Below are 22,990 nucleotides of genomic sequence, written 5' to 3'. Positions count from 1 at the left end.
GCAGGGTTTAGTGGAAAAGTGCACTGGACTGAAAGTTTGGAAGTCCTGTTGTCTGGTACTAACTGAGTGACCTTGAGCTGGCCTCTGAAACCTCAGTAAGTCTGCATCTCCTTTGTGAAAGGAAGGTGTGAACTCACTTCAGCCCTGGGCAAGAAGAAACCCTGCCTTGATTCTGTTCACCACCCTCCCCTTCTGGACTACCATTTGGAAGGGTTTTCTCCCTCCCGTAGCTTTGGGGTACTCTGTGAGCTGGGAGAGTTTAGAGTGAAGAGATTAACTGACTAGAAATGAAAAGCTGAGGTAGCTTAATGCAGTGGAAAGGGTGTCGATTAGAGTCCAGAGACCAAGTTCAGCTCTTTGATCTGAGCTAGGGGCTTTGGTTTCCTTCTCCATTAGTCAAAGGTTTCGTCCGGCTCAAAGGTACCAAGATTCTAGTAACTTCTGCGTTTGGGAAGGGGTAACCACCCTCCATCCTAGAGGAGGAGGAGAGAGGAGGCCTTCTCTCTTGTCTAGGTCAGTGGAGCTGCTGGCCTTCCCTTGCCTCCACCCGCATCCCAGAGCTGCACGCACGTGGCATTGTTTGCAGGCTTGTTCTCGAGACTGGCAGAGCTGACAGCATTACATGAGAGAAACCTTGGGATGGAGCCGAGTGGGGCCAGACCCAGGAGAACAGTCTGAAGTCAGGCAGCTCTGTGTCCTGTAGGTTAGTGCAGGAGGCAGGGCAAACCAGGCCGCTGTCAGGAAGCGCCAGACACAAACAGAAAGTCCTGTGTGGTGAGATAAACAGAGACAATATGCCCTTACCCTCACCTCATTATCAGGGGGCAAATGATTTGGGTGGGGGCCATCTTTCCAGACGGCTCAGACAGAGGAGCCCTCCAAAAACTGGAAGGAGGGGAGTGTACTTTGAAATTAAAATGGCCACAGTAGTACCAGTCACGTTAATTAGAGGAAGGTACATTCCTTATGTGAGACTAAAGGATGACTGCTTTCTGAAGAAGGCAGTACTTAGGGTAATGGGGTGTTCCTCACAGGAAACCTGCAGCGCTGGTTGCTGGTGGGGAGACTGGTTTGGAGACAAGCACTCCACAGGCCGCACCCTCTTTCCCCTCACAGACTGTGAGCTTCTGCCCAGCCCTCTCAAAGCCAGCAGGAGCCAGATGGAGGCACCCATAGGTGGCCACAGCCCCAGGCTGCAGAGTTTGCCAGATCCCAAGGCACAGGAGACTGGAGCCCTGTGGCATTAGGGAAGGGGCTGGATTTTCCCAGAGAAGGTTCTGGCCCCTGGGCTGGATGGGATGTACCTGTGGGGGAACGAAGCAGGGTGGTGCTGCTGGTAGAGATATCTTTACCAGAGGCCAGAGTTCCTGAAAACATGCTCATATTGAACACTGTGGTGGTCTCCTCTGGGGACAAGTGGCCTTCCCAGCGGGAGGGAGGTGTCCCCACAGACAGCAGAGGCTGTAGCAGTCCTACCCTTGTGGCATAGAAGGCAGTGGGGTACATTTAAGGAATCATGTGGGGACGCTAATCTTCCTGCCCTAATCTATGTGACTTTATGCATGGATATTTTTCCTGAGGTCAAAGGTAACTGGCACTTGGACACTTTATTTTAAAATACAGGTATATATATATATATATATATATGTATGTATTCCTGTGAGTATTTCCTGGGGGGTTCTCTTCTACTTCTTCCCCTCACAGTGCTTGGTGACTTACTCTATAACGATTAACACTATTACTCAACATATACAGTAATACCTTGGTTTACGAGTATAATTCATTCCAGAAACAAACTACTCATATTGCAAGACATCACATGTTTACCACGTTAAAATGTATTAGAAATGTTGGCTCGTCTTGTGGAACACTTGCAAACCAAGTTACTCACAATCCAAGGTTTTACTGTATTAAGTCCAAGCTTGCCACAAAATAACTTTCCTATGTATCCGTTAGTAGATTATTGTGAATTCTTTTTTAAAATTAATTAATTAATTGATTTTTAATAAATTAAAAAAATATATTTTATTGGGGAATTGGGGGAGAGGAACAGTTAGGGAATTGGGGAAGGGGACCAGCCAAGTTGTTGTTCTTCAATCTTCATTGTGGAGAGCGCCAGTCGCCATCTGGCTTCCCGTCGGCAGCTCGTGGCCTCTAAGCTCAAGGTACTGTGTTCAGTCTTAGTTGTGGGTGGGCATAGCCACCATCCCCTGCAGGAGTCGAACCAGCAGCCTTGTTGTTAAGAGTGCACGCTCTATCCACTGAGCCATCCAGGCGGCAGCTCAGCTCAAGGTGCCAAGTTCAGTCTTAATTGTGGGTGGGCGTAGCCCACCATCGAACAGGCAATCTTGTTGTTACACCAGCTGAGCCATCCTGCCACCTGTTGGCAGCTCAGCGACAGCTCAGCTCAGGCACAGCATCACTGGCCCATGTGGGAATCCAACCCGTGGCCCTGTGCTCAGAGCTCGCGCTCTTAAGCCAACTCTTAACCAACTGAGCCACTCAGCCAGCCCCTATTGTGAATTTTTGTTATCTTATGGGGGAGACTGAAAAATGGTCAGATCAGAGCCTTCAGGATTATTGCCTCTTGACTTTCAGATAACACATCAAAGAAAGAGCCATCCTCTGAGTTGCGCTCCTGCTTATCTCCTTTCATCCAAACTGGGGAATAGAAACATCCACCTTAGCAAAGGTCTATTCCAAGATGCCTTTGAAATGTCCTGCTGAAGCTTCCTGTGTTCCCCAGCATCCCTATTAGGAGATAAGCAGTGTCCTGGGAAGTACTGCTCTTACTAACAATGGCGCCACCCACCCGAAGAAGCCCTGTCTCAATTTGTCCCCTAGGAAGACTTCACCTCCAGGGTAGGATGCTGGGTGGCTGGGGACTGGAGAGTGACACAGCCCTCTGCCCATTCTGTCCCCTTGAAATTTCTTTTACTTTAATTATTGAATGAAACATGGAGTCAAGGGAAGTTTAGTGGTTTCTCTGAATTTGGGTAAGGTTATAGCAAAGTCATCATAGAACCACGCTGGTCTTACCTTCTCTAGAGAATAATGACTCCATAGCCATTCATAAGGACCCAGACTCAAATCCATTGCTGTGGTTGACTATCATTCAAGGTTTGGCTTTCTTCTCTGGTCTGCAAACACTTTTGAGTGTTCCTCAAATCAGTTTTTAATCTGGCATTGTCAGTGGCCAACTATTTTTGCAATCAGGTGCAATTACTTCTAAATTAAGGTTCTTGCCTTGCACTGAAGTCTAGTGGGTTTTGGTTATGTTTTACAGAGTCATGGTTAGGGACCATCTTTTGTGCACCATTTGATTGATTGATCCTTCTCAACCTTTTCTTCTTCACATTACAGAATTTAATTTCTTTCTCCTTAAGGGAGGGCCCCAAGCCCATGGGAGACATAACCAGAGGGAGAGTTCTGCCTGAGAAGTGGGGAAGTAGGAATATTTTTCCCCAGTGACTAAAGAAAGGCAGCAAAATTCCACATTTCATTGGTCTAGGATCACCAGACGCCCAGGAGGTTGGTCTGATTGTAGTCATTACCAGGGGTATAAATTTAGATTTTTTTTATGGCTTTCAGTCAGTGCCTTTATGTAAAGCCCTTCCAAGTCCAAGGAGATCACAGGATGACTGGGACAGGCCCAGAGCAGTCCCAACCCTGAGTCATCCTGAGAGCCATGCCAGCTTCCTAGGGAAGCCCTCCAGCCAGGGCCCACTTGCCCAGTATAGGCTCATTTGGGAAGAAGTCCCACAGCCCACCCCTCACCTCTTTCAACCACAGGTCTTAGAATCCCAGAGAAGTGCCTGCTGAGCCCCAGCTCACCCAATGTGCCAGTTAGCATTCTCAGAAGCCCTGTCTTCAAGATGGATGAGAGCTGACTCTATTTTAAGGAACTGAAATGCGTCATTAGGTCAAAGAATATGATATAAGTGACCCCTCTGTGACAGCATGATTAAGAATAAGCATTTAGGGGGAATTTTTCAACTCTTCAGAGATTGATGTAGGTGTTAAAAAAATAGACCTAACTTCCTCATCTTCCTATTGGTGACGTGGTTAGACAAGCATGGCTGATTTTTGCCGCCTCCACAGACTACCACCTATGCATGGGATAGGAGCATTTCTAGGCTAACTATTCCCCCAAAGTGAGGTTGCTGCATCTTTGTATGGTGCTGAGTGACTAATTCACCTTCCCAAATCTGAGCGTTTCATTCTGTGAGTTTGGTGGCTAGATTTTTACGTGAGCAACAAGGAGTAACTAAATTCTCCCTTTTGGCACCACCCTCTAGATCAGGGGATGGAAAACTTTTCTCATAAAGAACCAGATGGCAAATGTTTTAGGCTCTGTGTACCATTCATTTTCTGTAGCAGCTACTCGGCTCTGTTGGTATAGTGGTGGGAAAACAGTCACAGATAGCATGCAAACAAATGGGCTTAGCCATGGTTAAAATAAACCTTTATTTACAACAAGAGGTGGCAGGCTCAATTTTGTCCCACAAGCTTTAGTTTGCCCACCCTTCCTCTAGAGTCAAGGAGATGAGAAAGTTCCTTCACTATTTTCAGGTGATGCCTGGTAATTATGTGTTTTTCAGTCATGCATTCATTCAACAGAAACTTACTGAGCAGCCTGTTACTATGCCAGGCTCTGTTATGTGAGTTTGGGAATCAACAGAGAACAAGATATGCAAAGATCCCTGATTCATGGAACTTACACTGTAGCAAGGAGGGGCATGTGCTAGGAACAGCAAGGACACAGACCAGTGGACCGTAGAGAGGAGTGTGAAGAGGATATTAATAGCAGGGGACAAGGTCAGGGAGGTGATGAGAGCTGATCACATAGGGCCTTATAGGCTATAATAAGGATTTAGCTTTTTCTCGGTGTGAAATGGGGAGCCAATGGAGAACTTTGAACTGAGAAGTACATGATCTAGCAAGTTATGTTGAAAATAAACATAAGCTGTGTTGACAGACTAAAAGTTAGATGCAGGGATACCTTAGGAGGTTAGAGCAGTAATCCAGGAAGGAGATGGTGGTAGCATGAACTAGATGGTAACAGGAAAGACAGTGAGAAGTGTTTAGGTTCTGGGTATGTTTTGAAGGTAAGCAAGCATGGTTTCCTAATGGACACGGGATATGTGTGAGATCAAGGAGTCAAGAGTGTAGCTGGCCCCACAACTGAATATGGAATTGCCACTAACTGAGATGGAGAATACTCAGGGTGGAAGTAGTGCTAAACATGTTAACCTTGAAATTTCTCTTAGACATCCAAGTGGATATGTTCTAGCTTGGAATTTAGGAGAGAGGCCTGAGCTACGGATATAAACTTATACGTACGTTGTCAGCATGGGATAATGCACAGCACTGGAAGAAATGGGATTACCAAGGAAATGAAAGTATATGTAAGAAAAGGAGAGCCAATATCCTTGGGCACTCTAGTGTTAAGAAGTTGGAAGAGGAGGAACTGGCAAAGGAGATTAAAAAGTAGTGATGAGTGAGGCAGGAAAAAGAAATGAAGAGAGTGCAGTGCCCTGGAAGTCAAACAGAGAAAATATATCAAGAAGGAGGGAGCGATCTCTTGCAACTAATACTGCTTATAGATCTGGGATCCAGTGTAAGATGAGCACTGAATATTGACCATTGGGTTTGGCAACATGGTGGTTCTTATTGACTTTGATGAGAACAGTTTATGTAGAGGAGGAAGAACGCCTGATTGGAATGGGCCTAAGAGATAATGAGAAGGTAAGAATTGCATGCAGCAATTAAGAAAGCCATTTCAAAGGAGTTTTGCTACAAAGAAGAACCATGTAACGGGGTGATAGCTGGCAGAAGTAGTGTTGAAAGAAGCTTTGTTTTTGTTATTTTTTATATGGGAGAAATCACTGCATGTTTGTGTGGTGGTGATGAGCCAGTAGAGAATAAATATTCGGTAGTGAGTGAGAGACAGAGGAAAAACTACCAGAAAGATGTCCTTCAGCAGGTGACAAAGATGGAATCTGGTACACAAAGGGGGATAGTTGCTTAGAGGACTTCAATTTCTGACTGGGAAGGATTAATTGGTCCTGGACTTCCCATATACAACTAGAAAAGAATGTTAAGTCTGAAAAAATGGAAATAAACGAGTGACCCTTACAATCACCCAGACTTTCTGCCTGGTGGCACTTTCTGGTGTGCAGGATGAGGAGGGAGAACTCAGGCAGAGCAAGGAGGCCTCGCTGAGTTGAGGAGATGGAGATCAGAGTTTGAAGAGGCCAAGGCATGTGGAATGATTTGCAGGATGGAGTACCAGAGAGGACTCTGGGAAGGTAAAGAGCCTCATAAATCTGCTTAGGGGTTCCCGTGAATCTTTGGCTGAATACTACACTGTAGGCACCTGGAGTGAACCTTTACAAAACTGGATAAAGAATAACTATGAGGGAACTCAGAGTTTATACAGGGATGGGAGATTTTTAAGATCTGATCAGTTAGAGTGGAAAGCCCTGTTGATCACTCAGAGCTTTCAGCAGAAGCCTCAGAAGGGTCACACCTTAGCAGTAAGGGTTAACTATCCATCCTCAGCTACTAACCAGCCTAAAGAAAAGGCTATTCTAAACTTGTCCTAGCAAATCTTAAATGCATGATGCGAAAGGATCAAGCAAGTAGTTTAGCTACCTGTCAAAATAAACTTCACTATTTTTAAAAAGACAACAAAAATCAAGACTCTCAACAAAAACAATATCCAATTAAAAATTACTAAACATGTTAAGATGTAGGAAAATGTGAACCATAACTAAGGGAAAAATAAGTCAATATAATTAGGACTCAAAAATGACAGAAACGATGGAGTTTGCAGACAAGGACATTAAAATAGCTACGATAACAGATCAAGAACTAAAGAAAAATATGAATATGATGAGGAGAGAAATAGAAGATATATTAAAAAAGAAATAACTACAACTTCTAGAGGTAAAAATATACACCATTTTAAATGAAAAAATCATTGATGAGCTTAATAGCAGATTAAACTGTATAAGAGAAAAGATTGGCTAATATGAAGACATAGCAAAAGAAACTAAACAAGAACACAGAGAAAAAAATGCTGGGTCAAAAAATGAACAAAGCCTCAGTGACCCATGCGACACTATCAAGCAATGTAGCGTATTTGTCATTAGAGTCCCAGAAAAAAGGGGTGTTCATGCAAAAATATTTAAAGAAATAGTGGCTGAAATATTTCCAAATTTAATATGAACTATAAACCCACAGATTTAAGGAATCCAACTAATAAATAAAAAGAAAATCAAGCAAGGCACACTATAATTAAATACTGAAAACACATGACATAAGTATAAAAACGACCAGGATAAAAGACATATTGCATGCAGAGGAACAGACATAAAAACCTAAAAGACTTCTCCTCAGAAACAATGGAAGTGAGAAGCAATGAAGTGATATCTTTAAGGTGCTGAAAGAAAAAATCTATTAGCCTTGAACTGTATTTCCAGAGAAAAAATTAAAAACTAGACAAAATTAAAGCACATTCAGACAAGCAAAAGCTGAATTTGTTGATTGAAGACTTGTACTGCAATAAATATTAAAGGAGGTCCTTTAGGCTAAAGGAAAATAATACCAGATGAAAATTTGGATCTATAGAAAAGAAAAAAGAGTGCCAGAAATCATAAACATGCAAGAAATTATAAAAGACTTTTTCTGGTTTTAAAATTTTCATTAAAATGTAATTGCTTAAAACAAAGATAATGAGGTATTGTTAGGTTTATAACATGTAGAAATAAAATGTTTGACAATAATAATCCAAAGTACAGGAAAGGGAAAATGGAAGTAGATTATTGTTTCTTTCATTATATATGAAGTGGTATAATATTATTGTAAACCTTAGAACAATCACTAAAAAAAATAGGTATAAGTAATTGCCAATAAAGGAGGTAAAATAGTAAATACACACTGAATCCAGAAGAGGGAAAACAAAGAACAGATGGAACAAATAGAAAATAAACATCAAGATGATATATTAATATCATACAACGTAGACTTTAAGATAAAGAATGTTGTCAGGGATAAAGAGGAGTATCTCATAATAACAAATAAGTCAGTTTATTAATAAGACAATAAATAATTTTAAATATGTAGACATCTATAAGAGTTTCAAAATACATGAAGCAAAAACTGATGGAATTGAAAAAAACAAATTCTCAATTATAATCAGAAATTTTAGAACAAGTAGACATAAATCAGTAAGAGCACAGAAAATCTGAACCACACTATTAATCAACTTGTCTTAGTTGACAGAGTATACCATCCAATAACAGCAGAAAATATATTTTTTTCAAGTGTACATGGAATACTGACTAAGTAGATCATATGCCAAGCCATAAAACAAGTCTCAATAAGTTTGAAAGGACTGAAATTATACAGAATATATTATCTGACCAAATCTCTGGATTTAAATTAGAAATTAGTGATGAAAAGCTATATGGGACATCCCTAAATATTTAGAAATCAAACAACTCATTCATAAGTAACCTGAGAGCCAAAGAAGGAATCACAAGGAAATTTAAAAAATATTTTGAGCTGAATGATAGTAAAAGAACTACATATTTAAATTTGTGAGGTGCAGCCAAAGTAGTATTTAGAGGGAAATGTATGATTTAATGTTTATTCTAGAAAAAGAGAAAGGTCTAAAAATGATTTAAGCTTCTACCTAATGAAACTAGACAAAGATGAGCAAATAAACCCAAACCAAATAGAAAGAAGAAATATTACATAGTAGAGCAGAAATCAAAACAGAAGGTGGACAAACAGGAAAAAAAGTCAATGAAGTCAGAAACGGGTTCTAGATAAGAGCGTATAGAGTAACAGTATGTGGGTGTAGATGCTGGAGCGGGAAGTTGCGGTGGTGGGAATCTGTGGAAGCTCTTTTCTGATGCCTCAATATTCTCAGGAAATACAAAGCAAGGTCAGCAGCTGAGAGTGACGGTAGAATAGACGTTTTGGGGGAAGAGGGAAAAGGGGCAGATGTGAACCAGGCTTCCGGGACAGTGGGAGAGCGAGTGGTCTCATGTTGTATGCTTGCCTGGCAGCCCTAAGGCTCCCTTGAGCTTTAGAGCACCTTCGCATCTACTACTTAATGGTATTTAATAACATCCTGTACAATATGGGTATGGTGGGTATTATTATCCCATTTTATAGATGAAGAAACTGAAGTATCAAAAGCCTAAATAGCTAGCCTAAGGTCGTGAAATTTATTAGTGGTTAGTCAAGGTCGAGAATCCTTACAAACATTGTCTCATGTAAACACTTCTCAGTTAAAGCTATTTTATAGGTATAAGAGGATCTAAAGCTCTGAAAAGTTAAGTAATTTGCCAAAGCACACAACGATCACTGCTGGAGCCCAAACTTGAACTCAGGTCTGCTAAGGTCAAATGATCTTTTCACCTTACTTACCACAACTGCCAGGAAAAATATATATGAATTGCATAATAAATGGATTTAATTAAAATATTTTAATTTAATTTTCATTCTATATTCATGGGATAGATTGGATTCTTTTGACTTAAGGAGACATTTGTATTTCTCAAGTGGATTCGAGTAAGCTGGTTTTATTAGCCTGATTACGCAGGGGTTTTTTTTCTACATAAAGAAAATAGTTTGCTTGAAATCTTCCAGACCATCTTATAGATAGATGCACCTGAGTAAAAATTAACCAATTCTGGTCAGCCGAGTGGTGTGTTGGTTAGGAGTTGGCTTGGACGCCAGCTCTGAGCAGCAGGGCCCCAGTTCGGATCCCACATTAGGGCCAGTGACACTGTGCCCTCTATAGCTAAGATGGTGAACAACAGCTCGACCTGGAGCTGGGCTGCCGTGAGTCACCAGCAATGGCGTAGGTTGCAGTGGTGCTGGCTGGCAGCTGGCGTGAGCTTCCCTGAGCTGCTGTGAGCCGCCGTGAGCAGTTGTCCAATGGCCGGCGAGCAACCGCCTCAGCCGGGAAGAGCGCAATGATAATACCAACATGGGCCAGTGAAGCAACGTCCTCCACAACTAGACTGAGGAACAAAAAGGACAGCAACTTGTCTGTTCCCCTTCCCTGATTCCCCAACAAAATCTTAAAAAAAAAAAATTAACCAATTCATCAGGTTGTTTAACCAGTCTGCTTGCATATATGTCCTACCTCTATTTGTGCTCTGTGTTCAGCATCTAAATAAGTACATAAGTCATTTGGCTTACTCATTGCAGGACAAAGCCTGAGCCAGCTCCTAGGTTGCTCCACATATTAATTAAACCGCAGATACTGTTAATTCCTGTGAATTAGTCTCTGTATTGAAGTTTCTGATTCTGATATTCAGAGGAAAATCACAACCATTTTATTCTTTTAAAAGCTTAAGTTGTAAAAATAATTTTGGGGTTGTTTTGTTTTGTTTTTTACTTGGAATATTTGGTTAATGCTGTCTTTAAAATGAACAATAACCTTAAAGGTTTTAAGAAATACCTTTAGAACACATCAAATATTACAAAGGACTTTTACAGTAAGCTTGTGAAGTCAGTGTTGTGAGTCCCATCTCACTGATGACGTGTCTGACATTCAGATGAGAATGCACTACAGTCAGGGAATGCCAAGACTCTACCTCTTAGCCCAATGCTCGTATCAATACAATACAACTTTTTGTCTAGAAGCAGCAGGACAGGTCGAGGGCTCAGGCTAAACTACTGGCCAGAGCCGCATCTTAGAGAAGGACATGTCCTCATTCTTGCAGTTGTTTGAGTTCTGTGACCCGTTTCATTTAGGGCTAATACCCAGAACATTAGTCCACTCTTGGCCTTTAAGAGAGGGAAAGAGATAAGGATCCTAGTTGGTGTAGTAAAAAGGTTTAAATCCTGGCCAATGACCCAAGGGCATACTTTCTTCGGCAGCATGGATTTGTGGTAACCCCAGTGCTCTTAACTGTTCAAGCTGGTTCAGGAAATGGAATTTGCAAACCTGAAGGATGGATAGGCTATTTGCAGCCTTTACAACTCCACTTTGAGACATCCTCAGATATACTTGGATACAGGGGTTGTTTCTCTTAGTTGACAGTACTCCCCCAACCATTCTTTACAGCCTTCCATTGAATGGCTTTGAGGCCAATGCTATCTTAGAATAGTGTCTGGAGTCTTGCTGTGTCTCCTCATTCTTTCTGCCACTGGTCATAATTAGCTATGTCATCTGATCACTGGTCTTTTTGTCTCATCTCTTCCTTCTCCAGTTGATCTGCTTTACTGGAACCCAAGTTAATCTTCCAACAAAACAAATACAATCAGCTCTCTCCTCCACTTATAAACCCCTACTGGCTCCTGCTTCCTAAAGGATACAGTCCCAGCACCTTTTGAAAGACCCTTCCCCATCTAACCTTAAACCACTGTTCTGTCCGCAGTGTCCACCACACACGGATTCCCCCCAGTTCTGCATGGACCGCCCTGTCCCAGCAGGTGGCCTGTGCTTTATCTGTTCCCTCAGCCTTGGATTTCAAAGACCAGTATGTTTTTGAAAATGCTGGAAATATGTGTTGCATTAGGCCAAGTAAGAGATTATAAATTATAATAATACCATCTATTATCACCTTGATTTCATAAGAGAAAGAAAAACTGCACCACTCCAAAAGTAGAAATTACATCATCTCAAGCCAAAGTTCCTTTAAATTGAACAAATCTAGCTTTCAGAAAAAACTTACTACCTTGCCCTTATTTTTTTCATTTCCCCTCAGAACAGTGAAAAATTAATCACCAGCATCTATCCTGGGCTTCTTTTTGAAACCCACTACCTTACCTATCTTTTTTTTTTTTTTCCTAGAAAATTTTCACCCATCCTTCAGGGTCAATTTTGAATGCTGCTTCTTGAGCGGAGTGTTTCCTGATTCCCCAAGTCAGAGATAGCCCCATCCCCCTGTTTATATCCTTGTTACAGTGTGATAAACATGGATTTTTAATGGAGGTTCTTTGGCCATATGGAAAAGGGAGTTACACCACAAATCACTGAAGCCTCTTTAAAAATCTTAATCATACCCTCTTCTCCCAAACTTCCACTACCTATGGCAGCTGTGCTCCCCTGTATTTCTGTTTAAAATTTCTCCTTCAGGCTTTCCAGGCCTAATTCTACATCCTCATTACCTAAAAGTGCACTGGGAGAGTTCAGTAGAACTTAAATCTGACCAAATGACAGACCACTGTGCATTAAGAATTTCTTTAATCCAGCGTGCCACTTATTTATCTACTTAAAGTCTTGTGACCCCAAGTAAACAGGTAAACTGAGATGCTCAGGGTAGAAAGAAGTCGCCTTTGCAGGCTGTGCCTTACACACACACACACACACACACACACACACACACACACACACACACACACACACACCACAACACAACTTTTTTAATGAAACAGTGAACAAGTGAATGAATGAATGAATGAATGAATGAATGAATGAATGTTCTATAGCCAGTAGTGACATAGTCCATGAGATGCCACTGTTCTTGGGGACATCCCTGGTACCTTTTCCTGTTTGATACATTCCTTATTCCTACAATCACAGTCTCTACCTTCTCTAGAATAAGGAATAAAACTTTCTTAAGACTTTGGGTTACTTCAACTGGAACATCAGTATGTGGCAACCTAGTCGTTTTGGGAGATACGAGGCTGAAACATGGGCGAAAGTCGTGCTCTCCCTTAAGCCCACATCAAAGGCAGGGATCTTGAATAGTGGAATGGAATTGTCCCTGATGTGCTTGCCAGATGGCTCAGTATGCACAGGCTTATACCAGATGCACTCATTCCTTGTGCCTGTGGCCCCTTTAGTGAGCTTCCTGGCCCTGCTGGAAATCTAGTTTGAGAATTCAGAGAAGAGAGGCCCCATGTTGGCACTGCCCTGAGGACCTGACAGGTCAACGCACTAACTGTACCCTGGACTTCCTAGAATCTGCCTGCTGCTTAGCCGGCTCTGTTGCGGGTAGAGCCTTATGCCAGCCACACCAAGGAAGCCACGGCTTGGCTAACAAGTGGTGAAATTCTGGGAAGAAAGCAGGCCCTTTGTGCTCTTTCTTCTCTTGCAAACCATGTGCACCATGGGTCCCCTGAGGGCACCTTCACTATGTCAATCCTGTTCCTTATCTGTCTGGGGACGGGGTCGCCCAAGTCACGGTGTGTGACACTGTGGGAAGACCGAAAGGGAGCAGAGCGTGTCTGGCATCTGTGAAGACTTCTGTCCACTTGGTTGACCCTTGTGTGTCTTACCGCTTCCTAGAAATCCTTCCAGGCTGTCTGCAGAAGGCAGTCTGTCTGTCTTTAAGGTAAGTGAGAGGAGTACATGTTCCCCCCTTTAAGAATACATTATTTCTTCCCTTGGGCTGTTTGTCTAAACCCACATGGGAACAGGAACATCACTTATTCTTCCCAAAGAAATGACACACTAACCTGAGAATGAAAACGTACAGGAAAAACTGTGTCTAGCTGAGACTGGGAAGGTAGCATCCAGGCAACAGTGATTTGGGTGATAGAAATAGTTAGGGGTTGATAGAGGCCTTTCTCCTTGTAGGAGAAGCCAGATTAAACCTTTCATGGACCTTATTGCTGTTATTATGTTGTGTTTTGTTTTTGTTTGTTTGGATGGATAAAGGGGCAGGTGGAGAAAAGAACAGAAGGCTGTTTAGTTTTTATCAAAATCACCTGGTTTGAAATTTAGCCACCGTAAGAATATCCTTTGTCCAGCTTCTTAAGGCTAAGGTAATGTGTGGTGTTGGAAGACGTGGCCCTCTCCCAAATAACCAGATGGGTGCCCCTGCTGCTCAGGTCATCCTGCTGCCCTTGGCTGCCCCACTGAGGCCACCAGCCTCCTGACTATGGAGCTGCTCACATAGTCCAGCCACTATCACTTCTGATGGCCCTGGAGGTGTCTGTTCTCCTCCTGTTCCATCACTGCTGGCTCCCAGATACCTCGAGCCTGTGTAAAAACTCCTTTCACCACTCCAGGCTAGCCTTTTTAACAGGTTTCTCACCCCGGGGACATATGCTCCTGAGCAAGTCATTCATTAGTTTTATTTATTTCTTTTTCTTTTTAGAGATTTTTATTGGGGAATTGGGGGGATGGGAACAGTGCTGGGGAATTGGGGGAAGGGGAACAGACAAGTTGCTGTCGTTTTTTGTTCTTCAGTCTAGTTGTGGAGGACGTCGCTTCACTGGCCCATGTTGGTATTATCATTGCGCTCTTCGGCTGAGGCAGATCGGTTGCTGGTCATTGGATGGCCACTCATGGAGGCTCACGGCAGCTCATGGCCGCTTTTACCAGCTGCCAGCCACTCACGCTGGCTGCTGGCCACACATGGTAGCTTTATCGCAGCCCACTGCAGCCCCACTGCAGCCTATGCCATCGCTGATAACTCACGGCAGTCCAGATCCAGGTCGAGCTGTTGTTCACCATCTTAGCTGTAGAGGGCGCAGCATCACTGGCCCATGCAGGATTTGAACTGGCGGCCCTGGTACTCAGAGCTCGCTTTCCCTAGCTAACTCCAAACCAACTAGCAACTCAGCTGGCCCTAGTTTTATTTAATTCTTTACAAGCACTCTCCTTTCTTGGATGCTTGGACTCCACCACAGGCATGAGTAGGGCACACCACCCATCCACACCACCCATCGCCTCTCAGAGACTCAGAACCCAAAGCCAATCCTGCATCTGAGCCTGGCTCATTCATTTTTCTTTCCTTATCTGTTAGAAGCTTATCTCCTGGGGACCTTGTGCTCAGACCTTGTGTCTGTCAGGGCCCCCCGAACCCATCAGACATTTCTGCACATGTCAGAATCCCTGCTCTGAACAGGATTCAAGTTCCTTCCCATGGAGCTTCTGGCAAATCAAGAGTTTGGCTAGATGGTTGCTCAAGTGTTCCTTAGCATTCCTTGATTTTAGGAGCTTTGGCCTGTCCCTAGCACCTGGACTGTCTCTGCACCTCCACATTTTGGCATATGTGAGTCTCAGCTTTGGCTCAATCAAAACTCTGTTCCTGGAGTTTCTATGTTTATGTGACAGGAAACACTGCCACCCTCTCCCCACCTTTTATAAGAAATGGCTCTGGAATCCTGAGACCCTCCTAGGGAATGAGATAACAGACCTGAAGGGGGAATAAGGCCCTTTTGTGATTCCAGCGGGCCTTAGAAAGGGAAGCTCAGAAACCAGACTCCCCTCTGCCTAATAATGGGACCCACTGACTACAAGAGCAGACTACAAGTCTTGCTAATTGAGGAGTTCCTTATGGGTTTCAACTTTGTTGTTTCTAGGAAAAAATAATCAACATTCATCTCTAAGGGTTGTGTTTGTCTTACTAGATCAGCAGTAAAATCTGCAGCCTTCCCGGTGCCCTATACGGGAGGAAGAACCTATGAGTAAGCATGCATTCTATGGGAAGGAGTGGAATTATTTGGAGGATGGGGTAAGCTTATAAACAGAGACACTGGAAGAAGTGGGGGCTGTGTTGAAACGGGAGGAATAGAGATGCAAATTGGGGGATGAGAAAACCAGGTTTGCAGGAGTAGGAAGTGTCCTTGGCCATCCCCCACACAGGCTGGGTCACGAGGCACCATGAGAGGACCAGGTGCTTAGGCAGACCCTGAGTTAGCACTCACTCTCTGATAATGTCATTCCTCCTTTCTTTAAAAAAAAAAAAAGGTTTTCTGTAGTAAAATATACATAACATAAAATAAACCATTTTAACCCTTTTAAAGTGTAGAATTTAGTGACATTAAATTCATTCATGATCTTGTATAACCATCATCAATATCCATTTCCAGAATTTCCATCATCTTAAACTGAAACTCTGTACCCATTAAATAGTAACTCCCCATTCCCCCTCCCTTTCAGCACCTGGTAACCTCTATTGTACTTTTTGTCTCTATGAATTTGCCTGTTCCAGGTACTTCATATAAATGGAATCATACAGCATTTGTCCTTTTGTGTCTTCTGGCATCCTTCAGTTAGCATAATGTCTTCAAGTTTCATCCCTATTGTAGCATGTATCAGAATAGCCTTCCTTTTTGAGGCTGAATAGTATTCCATTGTATGTATATACTACATTTTATTGATCCACTCATCTGTTGATGGACACTTGGGTTGTTCCCGTCTTTCGGCTGTTGTGACTAACGCTGCTATGACTACAGGATGGACAAGTCATTGTAATCCTTTTTGCAATTGCCCTCGCCTTGCAGTCTGACATGCTACTCTCATGGAGATGGAAGGAGTTAGGTGGCAAAGGGGAGATCCTAGCCCTCTACCCCCACCCAGCACCTCCTCCCAGACTGTAGCTGGAGGGGACCACAGCTCAGAGTTCCACAAAGCAACGTGGGCAAAGACCGAAGCCCATGGTGGCAGAGGAACTTCCAGCAGGAATATTTGCTGGAGAGAAAGTATGGCCAACTCTCTGATTACTTCTCTATGTAGGAGAACGCCACCCCCAGGGAGGGCCTAGGGGAGCCCATCCCACATCTGTTTGGTGATAGCATTTATAGTACATAGAAAAAGTCTGGAAAGACATGAACCAAAATGTTTACAGTGTTTATATTGGAGTTATTGGTGATATTTGCTTTCATATCAGATAAAAATAGAACTATTTCTATTTTTAAAAAATGAATGCCAGGTTGATTACTCAGATAGAAAATAACAAAATATTCCATTTTAGTACTTGTATTCAACACACAACCATTGTCAACATTTCAGTTCAACTGACCCTTCTCCTAGCTCTGTCCAGCAGGAAGTTTTTCTGCATCAGAATAGTCACAAATTTTATTAATGTTTTTTGATGTCAGCCTTAAAGACAGTGAGTTCATGGTGTTAACAGAGCATTTCTTGGGTGCATATGCTGTGTCAGGAAACTACAAATAAGACAGGAATATATTTATACTCTTGAGTAATTGTTATCAAGAACAGGCTAAATCCACATAATATGAATAGAAACAAAAGGTCCCAAATCAAATTTCCATTCACTTCAGTAGAAATGCTTCTATCACATGCTGTACATATTTGGAAGGTAGAAAGTCTTATGCACCGCTATGAGCATGGTGTCCTTGGGTGCAGTTTTAGGGAGATCCAGAAGGCCCTGCTGCTCCCCCTAATCTCTGCAGGCCCAGGAATGGACAAAAACACATTGTCACCTCAAATGCTTTTATGGCAGGAACTTGGATGAGTGAAGCAGACAAGGTATAGGATGATGACCATATCATTTATGTTCCAAATGCAAACACTGTTAGAGCGAGAATGGGTGCTAATACTAATTGCATGGAGACAACTGGCAAACATGGAGACCGTCCAGGCAAATAAGGATATATGTTCCCCTTAAATATGGAATGAGGGGGCTTTTAGCTCCAAGTAGAGAGCGCATCCTTCTCTAGAGGCAGTGAGATACAACATTCTTTAAAATAGGGGTCAAACCAGACACACAGCCACTGATTTACAACATTTGAAAGCAGGATCATTCTTAGCAGTTCCCCCAAGGGGATAAGAGCAGGGTACCCAGGCACCTGCCTCTTTTTAGGCATGCTGCAGAGGCTTCGCACCTGACACGGAGGTAAACATGACCCCCCCTTCTGCTATCCTTAAAACTGGAAACATTGGGGGAAATCATGGTCTATTCGTACTAGCTTTTACTGATAATGTCCTTAAAGATTTTTTTCAGTGAGATGGACAAAAACTTCATGATATAATGTTGAATCCAAAAAAGACTGCAAAATGGCATATATAATAGGAATAAACTTAACAGAGGATGTGAAGGACATATACATCGAAACTATAAGACATTATGAAAAGAAATTGAAGAAGACACAAAGAAATGGATATTCCGTGTTCATGGATTGGAAGAATCAACATAGTTAAAATGGCCATATTACCCAAAACAATTTATAGATTTAATGCAATCCCCATTTTTTTAAAAGAAATAGAACAATAACAAAAAGTCATTAGATTTGTATGGAACCACAAAAGACTGCAAATAGCCAAAGAAATCCTGATAAAAAAAAGAACAAGCCTGGAGATATCAAACCCCAGTCTTCAAATTATACTGCAAAGTGACAATACTCAGAACAACATGGTATTGGCAGAAAAACAGACACACACATCAATGAAACAGAATTGACAGCCCAGAAATAAACCCATGTATATGTGGACAAATAATTTGCAACATAGGAGCCAAAAACATACAATGGAAAAAAGAAAACCACTTCAATAAATAAATGGTGTTGAAGTAGAATAATATTGAATGTCAACTATAATTAAATACACACACACACACACACACACACACAGAGGGTGCCAAAAAATGTATATACATTTTAAGAAAGGAAAACTGCATTAAAACTGTAATACTCAATATATACTGATAACAAAAGATGAATACAAGTCACTTTTGACTTCTGCAATTACAAGTGGCTACCATCGGCGTCCAGACACTTCTGATTATGGTGAACTACTGTTTGAGCAACATTGACCAAAGTGTCCACTTCTATACATTTTTTTGGCACATCCAGGTGGTCATGGGATGTGGAGTAGAGCACAGGAAAGATAGTCAATGGTACTATAACAGCTATATAAGATGTCAGAGGCGTAGTAGATTGGGGGGCTATCACTTTGTGAATGGTGTAAATGTCTGTTACATTGCTTTGTACACCTGAAATGAATAAATAAGTAAATAAATAAATGATGCTAGGAAAATTGTTAAGCCACATCCAAAAGAATGAAACTAGACTGCTATTTGTCACAATATACAAGAATTAACTAAAAATGGTTCAAAGACCAAATACAAGGTCTGACAACTAAGTTTGTGATTTTGTTGCAATGATGTTGCTAACCTTTTTTATATCAGAGGGATTATTCATTATGAATTTATATCAACTGGACAAACTGTTAACCAAGTTTACTATTTGGAAGTGCTGAAAAGGCTGAGTGAAAAAGTTAGACCACCTGAACTTTTCACCAACAATTCATGGCTCTTGCATCATGACAATGCACCAGCTCACACGACACTGTCTGTGAGGGAGTTTTTAGCCAGTAAACAAATAACTGTATTGGGACACCCTCCCTACTCACCTGACCTGGCCCCCAATGACTTCTTTCATTACCTGAAAATAAAGGAAATATTGAAAGGAAGACATTTTGATGACATTCAGGACATCAAGGGTAATACGACAACAGCTCTGATGGCCATTCCAGAAAAAGAGTTCCAAAGTTGCTTTGAGGGGTGGACTAAGTGCTGGCATCAGTGCATTAGCTTCCCAAGGGGAGTACTTCGTAGGTGACTGTAGTGATATTCAGCAATGAGGTATGTATCATTTTTTCTAGGATGAGTTCGCAAATGTAATTGCCCGACCTCATAGTTTTACTAACCAATGTCACCCCAATAAATATAATAAAAATTTTAAAATCTGTAGTTTGCCTCTGAGAAATGGGGTGAGGAATGATTTTTGTCTTTTCTAAATTTTCTGAGGTTTTTTTGTTTATAATAAGCATATATTGCATAACCAGAAATAAAAGCACTTTATATATGTGTGCCTATATGTATGTGTGTTTGTGTATATATATGTATTTGTGTATGTATTCTGTTTTTCCATGCAGTCTGTCTGGCCCCACCCCATCTGCCCAGAGAATCCCATGTCACTTTCTTATACTCGGCCTTGGTGGTAGGTTTTGTCAGGGTTGTAGAGGGCCCATGGAAGAACCAAAAAGAATCCTCAGAAAATATCTGCTCCCTAAATTCTCTGCCCAACCTAGTGCCAGGAAAGGAAGAATGAAATCTTGTTACCAGATGAGCAGAAGTGACTGTGCACATACTCACAGTGAAAACTTTTCCCTATTACACGATCTTAAAAAATGTGCTTAATCTGTTTTCTCAATTATCTCCTCTCTGCCCCTCCCCACCCACTTCCTTTTTGGGAAAGTTTTTGTTGTTGTTTGTTCAAAGCAATTCTGTTAGTAAGACTGGGTCCCAGTGAGTGGCCACAAAGGGAACCCATTCAAGACCTCTGTCCCAGTGGCTCCATGGGCAGGGAGATGGGAAGAAAGACTGTCATCACAGTCTCGGAAGAGAACCTAATGTTCTCTGTTTAGCTCCTGATTCTTTGTACTAAAACATACCACACAACCAAGAGACTGGCAGAGGTGCTGTGTTCTCTTTGGACTCAATAGCACTATGTTTTATTTTCATGCATTTACTTAGGCATATTTTACTTCATTAGAAAAAGCTTTGAGATGATACAACAGCATTTCCATTTTGGGGTTTGGCTTCACTAATTAAATTTATAATTTTTGGTTTACCATAATTTATACTTTGATAAGTTTTTTAAAGAGGAAGGAAGGAAGGAAGGAAAGAAGGTAGGTAGGAAGAAAGGGAGGAAGGGAAGAAGGGAGGAAAGGAGGAATGAATCAGAGAAAAGGGAAAATAAAAGGAGAGGAGGAGACCAGAAGGAAATTTTGTGCAGAGAATGCCTGTGGTGAGTTACAATGCTGCAGAGTTACAACCGTTGGGTGCTACACACAGCTGGGAGCACCTTCATGATTAAAGAGAGTCCCAAACTGAAGAGTCACCTTCTAACCTGTTCAGTGAGAACAGAACCACGGAGCAACCTTGCTTTATGGTTCTAATAATTTTAAAGCACTGTCAACAGATAGCTGTACGGTGTGGAAACTGGTGTTGTAGAAAGCAGAGCCAAAAGATGGAAAAGGGACTGACTGAGCACCTGAATCACCACCTGGGGGAAAGCTGCCCCCTACCAGAAATTTATATTAAACATTTAGGAGTTTGTGTTACAGCAGTTGACCTGCCCTGACTAGTACATCCCAAGAGAAGAACTTAGTATTGTACAAATTGGGTTCATTACCTTTTTATATGTTTGGGTCCCCTCTCTTCAATTAGACTGCAAGTTCCTTTGCAACACATCTTTCTTTATTTTTTTTTTAATTCTTAGATCCCCAGAATACCTAGCATAGAGCAGTGCACATGAGGAGCCTTCGGGAAATGCTGAGTGATAGATTCAACAAGCTCCTGATGGGATGAAACTGAGTCTCTGGTTTGTTTCCAATAGTAGTTAGCATAGGAGTATGTGCTGTGGGTCACTTGTAATAAAGGTTCATGGCTATTAAGGAACTTGAGACCCAATATATTCATAGATAGTGGAGATCTAGGGAAAGAAATAAAAATAGATATGTCCAAAGACCCACTTAGAATTTCATTGAAAGATATTTATCTCTTTAATCCTGGAGGTTATTGAATCTAATGGAAGCTTCAGTAGAGCAGACACAGGACTGTGAATTGGGTGGAGGCTTGGGTCTTTTGGCCCAACTCTGCCACAAATTGTGTGACTTTCAATTTCCTTGCCTGTAAGATAAAGCCAGTGGTCCCCAATTATATTCTATGCATTGATGGCACACCGGGTACCATTCACTTATATATCTATATATAGCCCCATGTGATTTTGATGCACAACCAGATTTGGGAGCCACTGAATTAGGGTGATCTTAACCCATGAGCCTGTCTTTTCTAACATGGAAATAGAATTTTACTTTTCTTTCTTTCTTTTTTTATATTTTTATTGGTTCATTGGGGGAAGGGGAACAGACAAGTTGCTGTCCTTTTGTTCTTCAGTCTAGTTGTGGAGGACGTTGCTTCACTGGCCCAAGTTGGCACCATCATTGCGCTCTTCCGGGGCAAGGCTGATCAGTCGCCGGCTTCTGGACGGCCACTCACTGCAGCTGCTGGCCGCTCACGCTGGCTGCTGGCTACACACGGTAGCCCATGGCAACCCACTGCAGCAGGGGCTGCAGCCTACGCAGTGACCGGCAACTCACAGCAGCCCAGCTCCAGGTTGAGCTGTTGCTCAGCATCTTAGCTGTAGAGGGCAGTGTCACTAGCCCTCATATGTGGGATCTGAACCGGGGCCCTCTGGCGTCCCAGGCCAGCTCTTAACCAATGCGCCACTTGGCCGGCCCAGAATTTTACTTTTCTGACCTCAGGTTATAGAACTTAGACCTGGAAAGAAACATAGGATTGACCAATCCATCTCTTTGGAGAAAACAAAAACAAAAACAAACAACAACAACAACAAAAAAAAAACACCTTAACTAGTCCAAAACTGAATTGGAAAAATAAACACGATTTAAAACGATTGGGTAGAAGAAATATTTTCTTTGATAGGATATCAGAGAATTCGTCAAGAGTTGTTAAATAGGGAAGGCACAGGTTCCATTGCAGAACTTAATAAATACGTGTTGTTTAACCAACTGATGTGCTAATTCAAGCAGGGAAGGAATTTTGTTGCTGTTTTAAAGTCAGGATTTCTAATTGCCCAATTCCGGATAAAAATATGCTTTGTGCTCCCCTCAGCAACCCAAACTGTCTACTCCATTATTCAAACAAATACCAAACAGGATTTAATGTGTCCTTTGGCAACCAAAGATAGAACTCCCACTCACGCTTCTTTCAGGCAGATATTAATGGTTATTTTTAGTTACTAAGAAATAGTACACGATCCATGCCCTGTGTTTGACAAAGCAGGTTTAAATCCTGGGCCCCTCGGGAGTTTCAGGCAGAACTCCTTACCCTTTGAGGCAGTTTCATTCCCTGCCCCTGGGTGTTCACCATGCTTCTGAGTGATGGCAGTGCTTTTCAAAATAGAAAGGATCCAAAGTCCTTTCAGAAGCGCTGCAATCAGAAGAACTAATGATCCTGATATTGAGCAATTTCCAATGGTACCAAGAGCTGGCATATTATAGAACTTAGAATATGTCTTCTATTCAGCGCTTCCAAATTATTGTCTATTCAAACATGGTCCAAATGCATTTTATGCAACTTATTCAAAATGTTGATTCTCCAAAAGGTATTCCCCAATTAGCCAGAAACTGCCCGCCCCCCGCCCCCCATTTGTTCCCACCTTTATTTGGAGGCCATTTGAATGCTTTTTACTCAGTAAGTTCCCCTTGTTTGAACAATGCACTCACATTTCA

The sequence above is a fragment of the Hipposideros armiger genome, unplaced genomic scaffold, assembly GCF_001890085.2.
Source record: "Hipposideros armiger isolate ML-2016 unplaced genomic scaffold, ASM189008v1 scaffold_488, whole genome shotgun sequence".
Classification (NCBI taxonomy): domain Eukaryota; kingdom Metazoa; phylum Chordata; class Mammalia; order Chiroptera; family Hipposideridae; genus Hipposideros; species Hipposideros armiger.
Note: the sequence above shows the minus strand (reverse complement) of the source record.